Below are 6,684 nucleotides of genomic sequence, written 5' to 3' on the forward strand. Positions count from 1 at the left end.
CATCCAGAACTGGTCAGCACTAAAAACGCCTAGGAATTCGTCAATTTCTAGGCCTCACTGGATTCGTAGGTTTATTCAGTACTTTTCAAAGATTACGAAACCACTTACCACATTGACCTAGAAAGGGGTGACCTTTGACTGTAAAGAGAAACAAGAGAAGGCGTTCAAATGATTAAGCAAGCCTTATGCAACGCACCGATATTATCCCTCCTAGAAGGGATAGAAGATTTTATGGTGTACTACGATGCATCCAACCAAAGGCTTGGTTGTGTTCTTATGCAACGAGGAAAGGTCATCACCTATGCCTCAAGGAAGCTTAACACACACGAAGTCAACTTCACCACACATGACCTTGAGTTAGGAGTAGTAGTATTTACTCTGAAGATCTGGATACACTACCTGTATGGTATGAAAAGCACTATCTTTACTAACCACAAAAGCCTTCAAAATATATTCGACCAAAAGGAGGTCAACATGAGACAATGACGGTGGTTCGAGCTACTCATTGACTACGAATGCAAAATTCGTTATCATCCCGGTAAGCGAACGTAGTAGCTGACGCCCTAAGTCAGAAAGAATACTCAGGTCGTAGAGTCAAGGCATTGACTATGAAAATCCATTCACATTTGTCCATGCAAATTAAGGAGGCTCAACAAGAAGCCTTAAAACCTAAAAATATGGCAGGTGAATCCCTTAGATGGATGGATAAGAACTTAGAAGTCAAGGGTGACGGAGCCTTATACCTCATGGATCGAATTTGGACACCGAAGCTCGGTGGTTTCAGAGATGTTGTCATGAACGAAGCGCACAATACTATATATTCCGTTCACCCAAGTTCAGATAAGATGTATCTGGATCTCAAAAAGTTATATTGGGTGCCTAACATGAAATCAGATATTTCTACCTTCGTGGGCAAGTGTCGTACTTGCGCAAAGTTTAAGGTCGAATACCAAAATCCCTTAGGTTTATTACAACATCCGAAGATACCTGAGTAGAAATGGGAGCGGATTACAATGGACATCATAACCAAATTGCCCAAGACAATGGGTAGTCTCGATACCATAGGGGTGATCGTAGATAGGTTAACTAAGTCCGCACACTTCCTGCCAATCAAAGAAACCGACAAGATGGAGAAAACGACAAGAACATATATTAGGGAGATTATACGACTGCATGTTGTTCCCACATCTGTCATCTCTGATAGAGATAGTAGATTCACTTCAAGATTCTTGCAGTCACTACAAAAGTCCTTGGGAACTAGGTTGGACATGCGTACAGCCTACCACCCATAAACTATCGGACAAAGTGGGAGGATGATACAAACATTGGAAGACATGTTGAGAGCTTGTGTGATCGACTTTCGTAAAGCTTAGGATATCCATTTTCCATTGTTCGATTTTTCATACAACAACAACTATGATTCTAGTATCAAAGTTACTCCATTTGAAGCCCTCTATGGCCAGAAGTGTAGATCCCCTCTGTGTTGGGTTGAGGTGGGTGACACACAACTAGCTAAAGGAAAAGTTCCTGACAGTACTCTCACGGGTCCGGAAATCATTTGGGAAATGACAGAGAAAATTTTTCAGATTCGTGAACGATTGAAAGCCTCTAGAGACCGACAGAAAAGCTATGCTGACAAAAGACGGAAACCTTTGGAATTTTAGGTTGGTGACCTTGTCCTATTGAAGGTCTCACCCTGGAAGGGCTTGATACACTTCGGAAAGCATGGTATGCTAAATCCAAGGTATGTTGGGCCTTTTGAGATTCTCGCAAGAATCGGCCCAGTAGCTTACAAACTCAAACTACCTCAAGAAGTTAGCAACGTAAACCCTACCTTCCACGTATCGAACCTAATGAAGTGCCTTTCTGATGAGACTCTTGTTATACCACTCGATGAAATCGAGATCAATAATAGCCTCAACTTTGTGGAAGATCCAGTAGAAATCATGGATAGCGAGGTCAAGCAAACGAAACAAAGTCGTATCCCGATTGTGAAGGTTCGCTGGAATGCAAAACGGGGACCTGAATTCACTAAGGAGCGGTAGGATCAAATCAAATATAAGTATCCTCACCTTTTCCCTTACTCCATGTGTATTTCTTAGTCTTAATTTCGGGTTTGAAATTCCCTTTAATGGGGGGATGATGTGACAACCAATATTTCCTATCTTGTAAAAGTCAAACTTGGTCAACGAAAGTAAAACTTATCCAATAAAGGACACACTTTTTTTTAATTATCTTGTGGTTATATTAGATTAATGAGATGAATGTGTTCAAACCTAGTAGTCTAAGGTGTTGTGTGTTAAGTGAGTAAAATCAGTTGGATCGAGCACCGCAAACCTGCATAGACCACAAACGAGCCTTGGGCCGTGAACGAGCCTTTGGGCCGTGAACGGGCTTCGGACCGTGAACCCACAGTTTGCGTTCGTGAACTCCCCTCTTATATATCAGTGTTGTAAAAATTGGCCTAGGCGGCCGATTAATCTGCGCCTAGGCGCTAGGCGGACTGCAAGTGACCACGTTTATGTGTAATCGCTCAAGGTAATCGGGGGTGGTCAACGCCGGTCAAACACGGAGCTAATCGGATATAATCGGAGCTAATCGGATCAAGGCATTTAAATGGTCAACTGCACTCAACAGATTTTCAATAAAGATTAGGGGCAAAATTGTATAAACTGATAAAAAAAAAATTCTAGGGCTCGTTCCCACTTCACTCATTCCTGCTGTGAAAAAGTTTTTTGTGGTTCTCTCTCGACTCAAAGCTGAAATCGGAGAAGATGAATCCCGCCATAGCCATCGCCTCTTACGACCGCAATCTGTGAAGTCCGCCATCTTCGACGTTAGGGTCGCATTTGGCTTCGGTGTTCGACACCAGTCTTCATAATCTACACATGTGAGTTTTTCAAACTCGATTTTTGCTATCCAATTTTGATTTTATCTATTGTTCTCGAATTAGGTTGTTAATCAACTGATTTTTGATGAACTAATGATGAAGTATATACTCAATTTTTTTGTTATACTGTTAAAAAATCGATTTACAGAGCCTGTTAACAAGTTTGTTCACAAATCGATTCTACTTAACTATTAAACTGAAGTCTGTAATCAACTAATCATTAATCTTTATAACTTGTTTCCAGTATTTTGGCCCAATTCTTTCATCTTTACTACCTGTTGAATACGAAAGTTGGGAAATGTGATTGAGTTTAGTCAGTTTACAGAGCCTCTAATATGAATATGGTGTTATTGTTAATCTGATTTTTTAATGATATGTGAGTGAGTATTTAAGTATTTTTAATGTGTCAATGTGATGATAATCATGATATACTAAATAATCAATATTAGATGAAGTGTTGATAAACTGATATGATACAAAGTTTGTTGATTTGAGTGAGCATTTTTAATGTGTTAATGTATTTTTTATAACAGTTGACAATCAATGGCATCTAATGCATCGTCTACATCTGTTAGATCAACCGCGACCGGTGCACATAAACGTAATTCAGATGATGTTGGTTGGGAATATGGTGTCATCCAGGATAAAAATAACATGGATAGATTGAAATGTACCTTGTGTAAAAAAGTTTTTGGTGGGGGAATTTTTAGGATGAAACAACATATTGCTCATGTGACGCAGAATGTATCTTCATGTCCAAAGTTTACAAAAGATGATCAATTGAAATGTCTAAATTATCTTAACGAAGGGAAGTTGAAAAAGAAAGATAAAAAAGTACATATTGAAGACTTAAGGGTAGAGGCAAGACAAGAATTGCATGATAGCATGGATGAAGTAGAAAATTCTTTGGGGTCGAAGGCACCAAAAGTTATATGCCTCATGGATAACTTTGCAAACATAATAAACCCCGAAGAAGTTGTGAAGGCGGGAAAGGGCAAAAATGTTGATCTTAACAATATTGTTTGGAAAGAAAGAATATTAGCGGTCCATAATTTTATTAGTAGGTGGGCATATGAGAGTGTGATTCCTTTTCATGCCTTTGAAAGGGATAACTTCAAAATGATGTTGGAGGTTATTGGCCAATTTGGAACCGGGCTTCCATGTCCTACTAGATATGCTTTGAGTGACCCACTTCTAAAGCTTGAAGTTGAAAGAACAAAAAATTTGTTGAAAAAAAAAACAAAAAAGAATGGAAAGAGGATGGATGCTCAAATATGACAGATGCTTGGTCCGATCGAAAGAGGAGAAGCATTATGAATTTATGTGTTAATTCGGAGATGGGTACTGTTTTTTATCTTCAAAAGAATTTTCTGGTGAACACATACAAGCCAAAACATATGATTATGTGGAATCTTGTATTCAACAAGTTGGTCCCGAGAACGGTGTTCAAGTTGTGACCAATAATGCCACGAATAACATGGGGGCGGCAAAGTTGCTAAAAGAGAAAAGACCATCTATTTTTTGGACATCATGTGCAACACATACCATTAACCTTATTCTTGAAGGTATTTACATTATTTTATTTATTTATTTATTGTATTTGTTATTTTATTTGTTTAGTACTATAATTTGTTATTTAATCTTGTTTATTTTTCAAGGTATCGGAGCACTCCCAAGGTTTAAGAAAATCCTAGATCAAGCAAAGAAACTAACCATATTCATTTATGCTCACCACAAAACCTTGGCGATGATGAGAAGTTACACCAACAAAAGGGAAATTATCCGACCGGGAGTCACGATAATTTGTTGAAAAAAAAGGAAAAAGAATGGAAAGAGGATGGATGCTCAAATATGACAGATGCTTGGTCCGATCGAAAGAGGAGAAGCATTATGAATTTATGTGTTAATTCGGAGATGGGTACTGTTTTTTATCTTCAAAAGAATGTTCCGGTGAACACATACAAGCCAAAACATATATGAGTATGTGGAATCTTGTATTCAACAACTTGGTCCCAAGAACGGTGTTCAAGTTGTGACCAATAATGCCACGAATAACATGGGGGCGGCAAAGTTGCTAAAAGAGAAAAGACCATCAATTTTTTGGACATCATGTGCAACACATACCATTAACCTTATTCTTGAAGGTATTTACATTATTTTATTTATTTATTTATCGTATTTGTTATTTTATTTGTTTAGTACTATAATTTGTTATTTAATCTTGTTTATTTTTCAAGGTATCGGAGCACTCCCAAGGTTTAAGAAAATCCTAGATCAAGCAAAGAAACTAACCATATTCATTTACGCTCACCACAAAACCTTGGTGATGATGAGAAGTTACACCAACAAAAGGGAAATTATCCGACCGGGAGTCACGAGATTTGCTTCTGCCTTTCTAACATTACAAAGTTTGCCCGAAAAAAAGGAGCAACTAAGACATATGTTCTCTAGCAATGAATGGGAGGAATGTAAATTTTCCGGCAAGCCTAAAGGGATTGCCTCGTATAAAACGGTGACAAGTGTCCAATTTTGGTTTGGTGTAACACAATGTTTAAAAGTGTTCTCTCCTTTGGTGAAAGTCCTTCGAATGGTTGATGCGGATTGGAAGCCCTCAATGGGTTTTGTTTACGGGGAGATTAAAGTTGCAAAAGAAGAAATTATCAAATCTTTGGGTGGTAACGAGAAACACTACAAGACTATTATAGATATCATAAACACAATGATTAATGGTCGAGTAGATTCAACTTTACATTTAACATCTTATCTTTTGAATCCGTATTACCATTATAATGATGCATAACTCCAATTTGATCCCGATGTAATGGATGCGGTTCTTGATTTTTTTGATCCTTTATTTCTTGGAGATTTAGAGATGCAAAGGCAACTCGTAACTATTAACTTGCCAATGTACAAGAAAAAAGTTGATAGATTTGGTTCCGATCTTGCAATTAAATGTTGTAAAGTGAATGATGCCGACTTTGATCCAGGTAATTCATTTTCCTTTTAGTTATCTATTTATCTGTATTATAAAATTTTGATATTTATCGATTAATAATGTGTTTTTGTTTCAAAATCGTAGCTAGTTGGTGGGGACTATTTGGTGGCACAACTCCTCATTTGACAAAGATTGCAATGAGAATTCTTTCTTTAACTAGTAGTTCATCGGGTTGAGAAAGGAATTGGAGCACGTTTGAAGGGGTTAGTAATATAAAGAATTAAATTTATATTTTATAAAATACAAATATTAATGATGTTTAAACTCTTTGTTATGTTTAAATTTGAAGGTACATACAAAGAAACGAAATAGATTGGAGACAAGCAAATTGAACAATCTTGTTTATGTTCAATTGAATGCTAATTTAATGGAGAATAACAAAAGGAGAAAAGATAGAAACATGGAAGTGCTATTATCAAATCATTCTCTCTCTGCTCAAGAATGGATTGTTGATTGCGATGATTGTGATATAGATGAAGTAGACCCCAAAACGGTTGATGAAGGTCTTGCAACCGATGTTAGTCAAGCACCCCGAGAATGTCCAAAAACGAGGGACCTTTTTGATGAAGATTTCGAGTCCGAGAGGGAGGAGCAAGTGTTAGAAGAAGACGAATATGAGTCGGATGGGGTTCAAATAATGGAAGTATGTGGAGAAGATTAGAAGAAAATTATTGTGCTTGTTAAACTTATTTTTAACTTTTATGGACTTGTTGGATGATGATTTTGTGTGATTGTTAAACTTATTATTAAACTTTTATGCATATTTTGGATGATAAATGGTTGTGCTTGTTAAACTTAT

The sequence above is a fragment of the Lactuca serriola genome, chromosome 5 (assembly GCF_051521515.1).
Source record: "Lactuca serriola cultivar US96UC23 chromosome 5, Lser_US96UC23_V15, whole genome shotgun sequence".
Lineage (NCBI taxonomy): Eukaryota > Viridiplantae > Streptophyta > Magnoliopsida > Asterales > Asteraceae > Lactuca > Lactuca serriola.